Source organism: Lathyrus oleraceus, chromosome 7, assembly GCF_024323335.1.
Source record: "Lathyrus oleraceus cultivar Zhongwan6 chromosome 7, CAAS_Psat_ZW6_1.0, whole genome shotgun sequence".
NCBI classification, from domain to species: Eukaryota; Viridiplantae; Streptophyta; class Magnoliopsida; order Fabales; family Fabaceae; genus Lathyrus; species Lathyrus oleraceus.
Window position 1 is genome coordinate 111,536,170 of NC_066585.1, and position 12,601 is coordinate 111,548,770.

Below are 12,601 nucleotides of genomic sequence, written 5' to 3' on the forward strand. Positions count from 1 at the left end.
CAATCACAAGGTCAAAAGCTTCTAGAAGGTCATTGGTACAAAGACATGGTCAAGAGGAGATGAAAACAAGTATGGTAATGGTTCCCAAAGCTCTCATCCATAAAATATGCCTCCCTATCATCTTAATTCATCATTTTGATCAAAGCAAGTCAAAGGGTTGGAGGTTTGTTTCTCAAGGAAACCCTAATTCATCTGTGCACCACAATGCCTTTCTCATGAAGCAACCTCAGCCCATGGTCAAATAAAATCAAGGGAAGTTCTTTTATTCATCATTTCATACATACTTGAACTTATTTGAATGTCCTCAATCATCAATTCATCAAGATATGAGTCATGGACTTGAGAAGTTGATCAGTCAATTCATCTGACTGTTTTGAAATACACTGAGACCTAACTTTTTATGTGTTGGTCAAATGGAGATGGTTCCAAAATCAAAAATGTTCTTACGGACAATATGAACAACTTTAATGTTCATCAAAATTTGATTTAAAGCTTGGAAAACCATCTTACATTCCAATACATTATAGGTCATTTTGACTGAAACCCTAATTTTAGGTCAACTTCCAAAGGACATAACTCACTCATTTTTCATGATTTTAAGGTGGGATCAAATGCATTGGAAAGCCTAAGATGTCTAATTCAAATGTTATGTTGAACAAAATTTCAAAATCTCAAAGGAAATACATGTGATAATGCAAGACATTGTAGGTCCTTTTGGGTCAAAGGCATTAAAAGTCAAAAAAATCCAACTTCAAGTGCCCATAACTCTTTCATCAAAAATCCAAATGATGCAAAACTTAAGTCCATTTTGATTGTATTGAAAATATATACAACTTTGGTGTTTGAGGTTTTTTCATTTGAAGCTTGCATCATCAAAACAGAAGGGCTTGAAAGTTGGCCAATTTTAGAAACCTTGCCTTGACATGTTTTGCACATCACACTTTAAACTCAAATTTCATAAATTTCCACATTCCAAATGGACTTTTGACCAACATAACATTTGTTCCTCATACAAAGACCTTTCCAACCATTACCCATATGCCTATGCTTGGATTTTCTAAATGGCACTTTCGAAGAGATGATTATTTAGGTACAAATGGAGAATTCACATTGAATCTTGAAATACAAGCTATTGCAAGGCAAATTACACGTCCAAATCAATTCATTGTGCTTGGATGAAATGCTTGGATCAAACATTGCATTGGTCATGGAGGACGTGTGGGTTAAGCAGATATAATATGACCTTGTTGCTTGCAAAAATTAGAGAACTTTTTACTAAAACTCTGAGAAATATGTCCAAATTATTTGCAAAGAAAAACATTAAACATGTCTCATATCATGACATTTACCTCGACTCCGAGCAGTATATGCAACACGTGAGACATGACTCCTTGAGTAATGACATGTTGTTCCTACCTTAGAAGTTCTCAAACACATGTATCTAAAGAAGGAACCAACTTTACATTTAGAAAAACACCTCGACAACTTTAAATTTTGGGCTAAGTTTCATTATAAATTTATATCGGTTACTTATATTGAAAATCTCTTGGACAGTCGCGAGAACACACTTAAGAACATTAGCATGAAAAAAAGCAACGTGTTTTATCCACAAATTAAAAAAACTAGAATAATATTCTTGAATATATAAATTAACTTGTTTGTAATTGACTATCTCTAGTTCAAATTTAAAACGCTTTGTTGCATTGTTCTGGTTGTAAATACGCTTAAAATAATTTCAACTTTCTTAAGGAGTTGAATATCAGTGCAATTTTGATAAAGAGTGACTTTCCCGCCTTTCCACAACTCCAACAAGTTCAGCACAAGGAACAACAAAATGTTCATCCCTAAAAGGTTTTCACATTTCATAATAACTCTTGTTTGAGTTATAGTTGCATTAGCTAAACAAATATATAGATAAGGATAACTTGTTATGATCTTATCTTTTCCTGAATGTGTTTTGAGGACTTTTACAAAAGGTGGTGTGCAACTATTTTCCATAATGAGACATTTTCTAATTGCATCAGTTAATAAATCTAGATTTGGAAGATATTTTGCTTGTATGATTAATGAATCTAAGTCACCATGTAAGAAAACTATTTTGAGACTTGTGTGGAACAGTTTAACCACCACCTTGACTATGATCCATTTGAACCTTATTGGAGAAAATCAAACATCACATATATTTTGATTGAGTTTATAACTGAAACAAAAATGAAATAGTTATTATCTAAACCATTAGCTATTTTTAAAGCTATGATGGAGAGCGTGTCAAAATCAACTGAAAATAAGTTTTGAGGAAGAATTTCTTGATTTCTTGATCACTTTTCTTAATAGTCAGATTCATCTATGATTCTAGTTAATATCAAAGTTAAGAACCATATACTTCAATTCCTCGTTAAATGTAAAGATACTATGGACTTTGGAGTATTTTCAATAAGGTATATTTACTTTGGAGTACTTATATATTCTTATACTATCTTTATGTTTTTTTTCTTCTGATCCTTATTCTATAAACAAGCCGGTTTTCTTAAGATAGTTAATATTTGTTATCAGCAAGAATGTTAAAACAATAGTTCTTTATTGAAAAACTTATGAAACAGAATGAAGACATTCTTTTAAATAGTTAGCATGCAATTGAAACTGATAGCATCGTGGGAGCTTATATTGGAACTATTAGATGTAAACAATTTGCTGACTAAAATGAATTTGGCTTCCAACTAAATATACATGGTAGGCCAAAAAAATCAAGGACATGGCAGCCACCTCAGTATGTGTGACCTTAAAAAATTAACTTTATGTTAGTATTGATCACAAAGCAATACCAAGTTGTCATTTTCTTAAACTCTTGTAAAATAATTGATCAAGATAAATGTTGAAATTGTTATTTTTAATTTATTTATGACAGAACAACATGAAAGAGGCAGGAGAGTTACATTTGAATCTGATTCCACGAGTTCAACAAGTGATGGTTTCAAGATATCTTATCAAAACAGCTTATATGTTTCAAATAGAAGATGCTGCATAAGAGTCCCACCTCGGTTAATGAAGTAAGAAACGTAACAAATGTCTGATATAAAATGCACAACTAGCATGCATTTCAACTCATACCTTTCTCGGCCTTTTGGCTAAGATCAAGTGTAGTATCTGTTCTTATCAGTTTAATATCTGATATGTGGGCCAATGGTTCACACGATATTAAATTTATTTCTTGAGGGGGAGAGTCCACTTCAATAGCTTGCTATTGGGTCTCTCAAGTGTCGCTTTTGTGTTCCATGAGCTCTCTTAAGAAAGACTTACACTAAAATCTTTGAAGCTACGGACAATCTTTGCATGAAGCAAAAAATAAATGTGAAGTATACAATCCCCCTCTTAGTTTAGTTAATGTTACATAATAGCAAGCTACATCATACTTGTGTTGATAGGAACACTAATTCAAATGATATCATAATATCCAAACCTGCAGTCCATATGCGTGGAATGTATGTACATTGGAGGCAACAAAATGGCCATAAGAGGTACGAAAAGGCATGATACAGTTTGGACCAGAAGATATGGACGGACGTCACCAAAGAACCTGCAATAAAAGGTATGACAATGCATGATACTCCAGTTGGTTACTACGGCTATCAAATGGAAATCATTGATCCAAGAGAAATACTAGATTCAAAGATACTCCTTTTCTCCTTTCACAATGCATTTAATATATGATAGATTTTCTATCCAATGTTCCTATTTAGCAACAGTCTAAAAGCTCTTATTACACTACAGCAGCACATGTTCTACTGTCTCCGGCTCCAAGATACACCACCAACAATCAGTACCAGCGTGCACCCTTTTGTTGATCAATCTTACAGAAGTTGGGAAATACATTTCCTACCAGCAGTTGAGCGAAAGAAGGGTGGAGAGGTGGTCCAAAGGCTCTGTGTAATAGAGGCCTAAGAAACCATTTCACTCTCTTCTTTATGAATATGGTGTACATTGTTGATGTTGAACATTTTGACTTAATCAGTATGAATATGACTTCCAACTAATGATGCAGTATAGCTGACATATAGGATGAATTTTGCTTCACATTAATTTCGTATAATTATTAAAAAATTCATGCGAAGCAAAAAGAAGGAATAAGGTAAATATTGTTTTCCATTGATATATGCAGTACTAGTTGTCAATGATGAGAATGAGTAATTGATGTAATTATGATAGAAATTAATGTTCCTATTTAGCAGCAGTGCATGCTCTGTGTCTCCACGTGTCCAGACTTTGACAAGTTTGATTGCTCTTATTACACAGCAACAGCAGCACGTGCTCTGCTGTCTCCGACTCCACTCTACACCATCAACAATCCATCCCAGTTTGAAGCCTTTTGTCTATTATTCTTACCCAAATTGGTAAACACTTTCAAAAGGCGGGTAGAGGGTGAGAAATACATTGCCTCCTGGTAGTTGAGTTACACATCGAAAAAGAAAGTGTAAGGTATTGAGAAATGGAGTATAAAACAAATTGAATAGCTACATTTAATCATTGTAGTGGAATGCAGCACATAGAATTATTAAAGTGAACAAACATATATACCGGGTTTAGCATATGTGAAATAACAATATAACAATTCTAAGAGAAGAAATTGCATTTAATTTCTATTGCATATTGAAAAATCCAGGAAAATAATGGACGGTGGGATTATATGTTGCAAATGCAAACTAAATTTCATAAAATGCACAACAATAACATATGTGAAACAATAATTCTAGAGAAGAAATTGTACTTAATTTCTATTGCATGTTGAAAAATATAATGCCACTCAGAAATGTCAAGGGCAAGATAAAAGAAGATAAACTGTAAATAAAAACGAAAAAAGATAGATAAAACAATTTTTTGATTTTGGTAGTTTTACTTGTATAATAGTAAGCCTTCCCTCAAATCATATTCCCGCCGCATTGTCAATTTGCATCTGAAGATTTTATCGTATGTCAAACATTTTGATTCAGTCACAAAATATGGTGTATACGTCGTTCTTCCATATTCTACAATTGGCTAAGGCAGTGATTGTTAGAAATGATTTTGCTTAAATAAATGATAAACACGTGGGCATAAAAATGGTGTTCACTTCAACCAAACTACCAATTAGGAGCACTAGTATAGAAAATATTATAGGCAAACAAGCTAATTTGCAAAGTAGATTTTGCTGTCAAATGTGAGTAAGGTCCTGATGTTTACTCACTAAGTGAAAATATTTGGAATCAAGAGGAAGGAAATGAGAGTGTAGAGATCTTCAACTTGTATTATGATATAATAGCAAGTTTGCAGTTACGAAACCTAATGTTCTAATTTGCTGCATAAGAGTCCCACCTCGGTTAGTGAAGTAAGAAACATAACAGATGTCAATTATAAAAAACACAACAAGCATGTATTTCAACTCATACCTTTCTCGGCCTTTTGGCTAAGATCAAGTGTAGTATCTGTTCTTATCAGTTTAATATCTGATATGTGAGCCAATGGTTCACACGATATTAAATTTATTTCTTGAGGGGGAGAGTCCACTTCAATAGCTTGCTATTGGGTCTCTCAAGTGTCGCTTTTGCGTTGCACTATTGCAATAGCCGGGCACACCCCACCAAACCTAGTTCAAATTTGTTTCCTTTAACTAGATCAACTGCAGATTGATAGGATAAAATTGGCTACAAGTATAAGATTCCAATTCAATTTTTTCATAACCGATTCCTTAGTCATAAGTGTCGCTTTTGCGTTGCACTATTGCAATAGCCGGGCACACCCCACCAAACCTAGTTCAAATTTGTTTCCTTTAACTAGATCAACTGCAGATTGATAGGATAAAATTGGCTACAAGTATAAGATTCCAATTCAATTTTTTCATAACCGATTCCTTAGTCATATAAACTGTAGAAAATGAAAGCCACTGCTCATCTGATCTTAATTAATTCGACAATCTGGATACAACCAGGTGTAAAGTAAGAGAGCACTAGATACATATTGAATGAAGGGCAAGAGCCACAAAACTTTTCACACATCATTGATCTAAGAGAGCACTTACCAGAATATGTTATTGTTGGCATATCAGCTTCAACAGGAACTGTAGATGAGGAACATATGCTGATGTCATGGTCTTTTAGTACAAGCCAACCAGATTATGATTTTTATGAAGATATTTTGAGAAGAAAATAAACTTAATCAAAACTAAATTATTGGAGGGACAGAGAGTAGGTTTTGTATTTTTGAGTTTGAGTTTAATAGCAATGTTAATCATTTTATTGTGGAAGAGAAGAAGAAGACCTTATCTGATCTGGATATGGATGATGAATTCCAAATGAGTGTTGGACTAAGAAGATGAGTTATTATGAGCTGTTGAATGCAACAAACAACTTTGAAGAGACACAAAAGCTTGGCCAAGGTGGTGTTTACAAGGGATATTTTAAAGGTTCAAACTCAGTTGCCGCTATAAAGAGGATATCAGCAGATTCATGACAGGGTATAAAGCAATACTCAGCAGAAGTCAATTGAGGCATAGAAATTTGGTGAAACTCAATGGTCGGTGCCACAAGAAAAACGAACTTATCCTAATATACAAATACAAACTGTAAGTAAAAATAAGGATTATATGAGAAAGGATCCAAGAGGGGTGCATCATGGTGTTTGTAAATCATGGAAATTTAAGCATTCATAACTTTTTAAGGACATGGCACCCCAAAATGTATGAACCCCACCTCCCAAAAAGAGATGGTTCAAGGGGCTAGGCTCACCAGGTGTTGTGGACTGGAGGTACAACGGCCTGTGATCCTTCCACTGTCAAGAGTAGGAAGTGTTCGCTGCTCTGTGAAACCAGCCTCACGCTATACCCTCCTGTCTAAGACCCATAAGACAGGTACCTTCGCACAAGTCCCATGGGCCAACTCGCAACTTGGAGCGGGCAGGCCACCATTCAACATCATCATTAACTACAACATTATTCTCCTTATCATTGTTAACTTCACCATCATCATCAACTACAACATTATCATTCTTATCATTGTTAACTTTAAGATCATCAACAACATCAACTCCCTGAAATGCCTCTGCCTCGTCTATTATGTCAGGGTTATCAACCTCGTGCTCCACATACAGATCAACCAAGTCGAATCCACTGGGATCTTCAGTGAGTTTCAACACATCAACATCACAACTTAGGGGTTTAAGTCCTCAATTAAAGTTAAACAAGAAACATTCAGCATAAGGTTTCTCGAATTCTCAAACAGCAAAAAGGAAATCGAAGAAAGAGAGTCTTGTGCTAGGGTTCCGAGATAGCGGGAAGTTGGAAAGGATCCTTAATGCGGCGCTGCTATTAGTGGTGACCGTCATCATGGACCGCCGCACAATCTCAATAATCCTTATTGAGAACGAAGGTTCATGTGGTGAAATGCCAAGAGTTGTTACTTATTTAATTTTGATGCTGCAGGCAATCTGTAGAAAATGAAAGACACTACTCATCTTTGCATGAATGAAATCACTTTGAACAGAAAATAAATGTGAACTATACAATCTCCCTCTTAGTTTAATTAATGTTACATAACAGCAAGCTACATCATAGGCGTGTTGATAGGAACACTAATTCAAATGATATCATAATATCCAGAGCGGTAAAAACAATGAAACAAATTATAGAAATGACATTACAAGCACCTCCAAGAAAGTGCTCAAAAACAAATACTGATAATGAAAAGCAAAATCACAATGCTATATGGTGCAGAATGATTGTAACAGTACAAACCTGCATCCCATAGCCAATACGTTGAATGTGTGTACATTGGAAGCAATAAAATGGCCACAAGAGGTATGACAACGCATGATACAGTTTGGACCAGAAGATATGGACGGACGTCGCCAATTAACCTGCAATAAAAGGCATGGCAATGCATGATACTCGGTTGTTTCATGGTTACTACTGTTATCGAATGGAAATCATTTCATTGACCCAAGGGAAATACTAGATTCAAAGATACTCCTTTTCTCAGGGCATTTAATATATGATAACAATTCTCTCCAATGATCCTATTTAGCAATAGTCTGAATGCTCTTATTACACTGCAGCAACATATGTTCTACTGTCTCCGGCTCCAAGATACACCACCAACAATCAGTACCAGCATGCACCCTTTTATCGATCAATCTTACATAAGTTGGGAAATATATTGCCTACTGATAGTTGACTCCCACATTGAGAGAAGGTGAAAGGTATTGGAATAAGCAAGAGTATAAAAGAACTTGAATACCTTCATTGTAAGGTACTTACCTGGATGGGGTCAATGGTTGATCATGAAGGACCATGGCCTAGGGGAGTGACCTCCATTGCACTTAGGAGGGGTGCTATCCTAAGGTCTACCCAAGTGGTGGAACCTACATCATAATTTGTTGCTGTGGGGGTCTGCGTTCGCGCGGCCCCCTCTTATTCTAATATCAAATTTAGAGAATTTTTTCTACTCTTATTCCGTTAACAATACATCTATAAACAAGCATGTTTTCTTAACGAGAATTTTTTCTACTCTTATTCCGTTAACAATACATCTATAAACAAGCATGTTTTCTTAACGAGAATTTTTTCTACTCTTATTCCGTTAACAATACATCTATAAACAAGCATGTTTTCTTAACGAGAATTTTTACATCTATAAACAAGCATGTTTTCTTAACGAGAATTTTTTCTACTCTTATTCCGTTAACAATACATCTATAAACAAGCATGTTTTCTTAACATGAAGTATTTCCCTTGTACTTTCTTAAGATCCATAAGCAGAGGCTTAAAGTGTTTTGTCTTCCATAGCAAATGAACAACCAAATGATATCATTCTATTTATAAACAACCAAATGGTGGCAAAATATGATTATCATTAAAACAGATTAAGAGGACAACAGAGAAGAAATTTATAGTTATTTATTGAAAAACTTATGAAACAGAATGAAGACATTCTTAAAAATAGTTCACTAATATCGAAACCTGATATTTATAAATGAATGGAATAATTATGGACAAAAGAACATTGTTGGAGCTTATATTGGAATAAATAGATGTAAACAATTTGCTGCCTAGAATGAATATGCTTCCAACTTATGTGTTTCAGGATGAGAGAGGAGGTAACATATTTTTAAGAATTATGAGAAATTAATGTGAAGCAAATATAAGGGATGAGGTAAATATTGTTTTGCAATCTATATATGCATTACCTGTGATGTTGTCATGTAGGTAAATTGAAGTGATGAGAATGAGTTATTGATCAAGTGTAGTATCTGTTCTTATAAAGCAATATAAAAATGGCAGGAGATATGTAGTCAGAGAGATAGAAAACTTGCCAAATACAGTTTGTAGTAAGACATTAAAAAGTGACGTTAAGTACCTAAGCACTTCATTGAAGCTGTAAGTGAATGCTGGAAGGAGTTATACAATGAAGAGTCAAATGAGATCCAAGCAGCAACTCTTAGAACAGAGCTACCTTCAGTTGTCTATACGTTATCAAGAAAATGTGTGGAAATGTTGTTCCAAAATAAGCAACTTTAAAAAAATCACATACACTGTTCAACCGAAAATTCCAAAACATGAATAACAGACAAATGATACTAAGTATCTAAACAAACAGTAAAACAGTAAAATGTATAAATCCTTTATGTTAAACACATGGAAGATCTACTAAAAACTCCATTAAGTTGGTCGGTTTCAAGTGGAAAAAAGTGGGAAAAGGGACACAGAAAACAATTGAGTCTGGTAGTTTTACTTGTATAATTGTAGGCCTTCTCTCAAATCATTTTCCCGATGCTCTGTCAATTCTTTTTTCCTTAGACAACTTTGCATCTGAAATTTTTATCATATCTCAAGCATTGTGATTCAGTCCCAAAATGTGGTGTACATTGTTGATGTTGAACATTTTGACTTAATCAGTATGGATCAAACAAAAGTACACTATTTTACTTTTTAAAAAAAGGTTTTGAAGTTCATATATACAAAATTCCTCATGTAATGTTCAAAGACAATACCTTGATCATACAACCTCAAAGTGTACCAAAGTCATTTTCAAAATTTTGAGAATATTCATCATTATATGAAAACTTCACCAATCATCGCGGCAGACAGCATGTTAGACAGAAAAATCACCAAAAAAACCACTAGCCTCTAGAGATTGTTAGAAATGATTTTGTTTGAATAAACGATAAACACATGAACATAATAATGGTGTTCACTTCAACCAATCTACCAATTAGAAGCACAAGTATAGAAAATATTATAAGCCAGCAAGCAAGCTAATTTACAAAGTAGTTTTTGCTGTCAAATGTGAGTAATGTGTTGATGTTTAATCACTAAGTGAAAATATTTAAAATTAAGAGAAACGAAATGAGAGTGTAAAGATCTTCAACTTGTATTCTAATATAATAGCAAGTCTGTAGAAATGAAACTAAATGTCTGAAATTTTTAAATATTAGGATCTTCCACGACAAAATGCTTCATCCTCGAAAAAGGATAGTTTACAATTGTAGCATTGAATACTATTCCAAATATAATAATCTAAATGTTGCTATCACTAGATACAGATTCATGACAGGGTATAAAGCAATACTCAGCAGAAGTCAATTGAGGCATAGAAATTTGGTGAAACTCAATGGTTGGTGCCACAAGAAGAACGAACTTATCCTAATATACAAATACAAACTGTAAGTAAAAATAAGGATTATATGAGAAAGGATCCAAGAGGGGTGCATTGTAACACCCTTCTAAAATACCCCAATAATTAATTAAAACAACAAAATATGAATCAGAGTAGATATGCAATTTCAAGGTGTCACACTTGACACTTCACACCATTCACCAAAATATCTTGTCATGCTCGTTTATTAATCAAAATAAAACATTGCACAATACGCAGCGGATAGAAATCTAACAACATGTAAACCATGTAACACATTACATGTAAAGTTGTTCAACAACCAAAATGAAAACAAGTAAAACATCCCGTCCCGATGTTACATAGACCAGAGCATGACCCACTAAGGAACTACACTAGACTCCAAGCACTAGCTTCTACTCAATCACTGCTCGTTACCTGAAACATAGTTGTAAGGGTGAGTTCCTAAGCATTATAAAATATCATATAATATTGGAATACATCCATTCATATTATACGCCATCCATACATTATGAAATGAGACCCCATGCATGCGGTACCGACTATTCGTGAACACATAGTTCAACCTCACCGATCAAACCCAGATACGGCTACCAAGCTCACTAGTCCCACTCATTTGAGACCTAGTGACTCACTCACTAATTCCTCACCATGGGAATTAGCTACCACCATAAAGGCCATGCTATGCACGCTAAATCACCTAGCATGCAAACATCAACAACAATCCACAATGGACATATGCTCACACTCTAAGCCATAAACAGTCCATCCACAATTGCATACATAATAGATATATTCACAGCATTATGCATACCATCATACATCATCAGCATATTTATCACAGAATCATATCATGTCATGCCAAATAATAAATCACAGTATTAGCACACTCTACTAATACCTATACTGCTCAAAACAACGGGAAATGATCCCTACTATATCATACATGCAATATATCATTCACCAATATAGGCCAATCATCAAATATGTACACATAATTCCATTCCAAAACGTACACAATATTTAAATATCAATTTTTCACTTTTCAAACAGTGTTAACCTGTTAACGCATTTGGTTAACCTGTTAACGCAAGACAGAATACAATTTTTACAGTATTTCAACAGTGTTAACCTATTAACGCCCTGGGTTAACCTGTTAACGCAAGACAGAATACGTTTTTTGGCAAATTATAACAGTGTTAACCCGTTAACGCCCTGGGTTAACCCGTTAACGCAAAACAGAAATTAATTTTTTTAATTATCATAACAGTGTTAACCGGTTAACGCCATGGGTTAACCGGTTAACGCAAGACAGAAAGCTGTTCCTGCGCTAACCACGAACAGAATGCAGAATTACCCGCATTTTTCGCCGTTGGAGGACTTCCGGACCTCCGATTTCGCTTCCGTAAAAAGCTACACGTCCAGAAAATTACGACTCATCCAATTATAGATTCATTCACAGTTTTAACGTAATTTATTCATCACAATTCAAGGGTATTTCTCAAAACCTAATTAGAGTCGATTCAATGGCTTATTACTACCCATTACATGTTAACCCATAATACCCATTAAACGACGATAAACCCCCCTTACCTGAGTTAATCCGGCAATTGATTCTTTGACCTTCAACAATCGTGAATTCTCCTCTTGAGCCCTAGCCTCTTCTTCTCCCTTTCTCAGTTTCTTCTCTTTTCTCCCAATTATTACGTGTTCTCTGTTTTCACGTGTAAATAACCTTTTTACCAAATGGGACTCTTTACTGATTCCAAAAATCGTTCCAATTCCAACTTTATTATTCCAATAATAATAATCCAATAATATTCCAATTATTTAATTAAATTAATAAATATACTAATAATAATATATATGAATGGTTTATCTTTTATTTTGAAGAATAATACCCTCTCATTCATATTATCATCATAATATACTATTAAAGTTAA

The 12,601-nt window shown here is 34.4% G+C and overlaps 1 protein-coding gene, 2 long non-coding RNA genes and 3 other non-coding genes across 6 annotated transcripts in view; 3 read left to right on the top strand and 3 right to left on the bottom strand.

Annotated features, from left to right (window-relative positions):
* LOC127105030 (protein MET1, chloroplastic) overlaps positions 1-12,601 on the bottom strand; it is a 61,224-nt gene that overhangs the window by 42,481 nt on the left and 6,142 nt on the right. The window lies entirely within an intron of this gene.
* Positions 3,105-3,302, top strand: LOC127109735 (U2 spliceosomal RNA). The gene has a single exon (XR_007797002.1). It is a non-coding gene; the product is annotated as a U2 spliceosomal RNA (small nuclear RNA).
* On the bottom strand, positions 3,367-8,406 carry LOC127105038 (uncharacterized). The gene is made up of 4 exons (XR_007794887.1): positions 7,760-8,406; positions 6,756-7,452; positions 6,050-6,572; positions 3,367-4,044 (listed from the first exon to the last, which is right to left on the bottom strand). It is a non-coding gene; the product is annotated as an uncharacterized LOC127105038 (long non-coding RNA).
* On the bottom strand, positions 4,123-5,864 carry LOC127105042 (uncharacterized). The gene is made up of 2 exons (XR_007794891.1): positions 4,892-5,864; positions 4,123-4,435 (listed from the first exon to the last, which is right to left on the bottom strand). It is a non-coding gene; the product is annotated as an uncharacterized LOC127105042 (long non-coding RNA).
* LOC127109538 (U2 spliceosomal RNA) lies at positions 5,417-5,612 on the top strand. Its single transcript, XR_007796814.1, has one exon. It is a non-coding gene; the product is annotated as a U2 spliceosomal RNA (small nuclear RNA).
* On the top strand, positions 8,274-8,434 carry LOC127108939 (U1 spliceosomal RNA). The gene has a single exon (XR_007796437.1). It is a non-coding gene; the product is annotated as a U1 spliceosomal RNA (small nuclear RNA).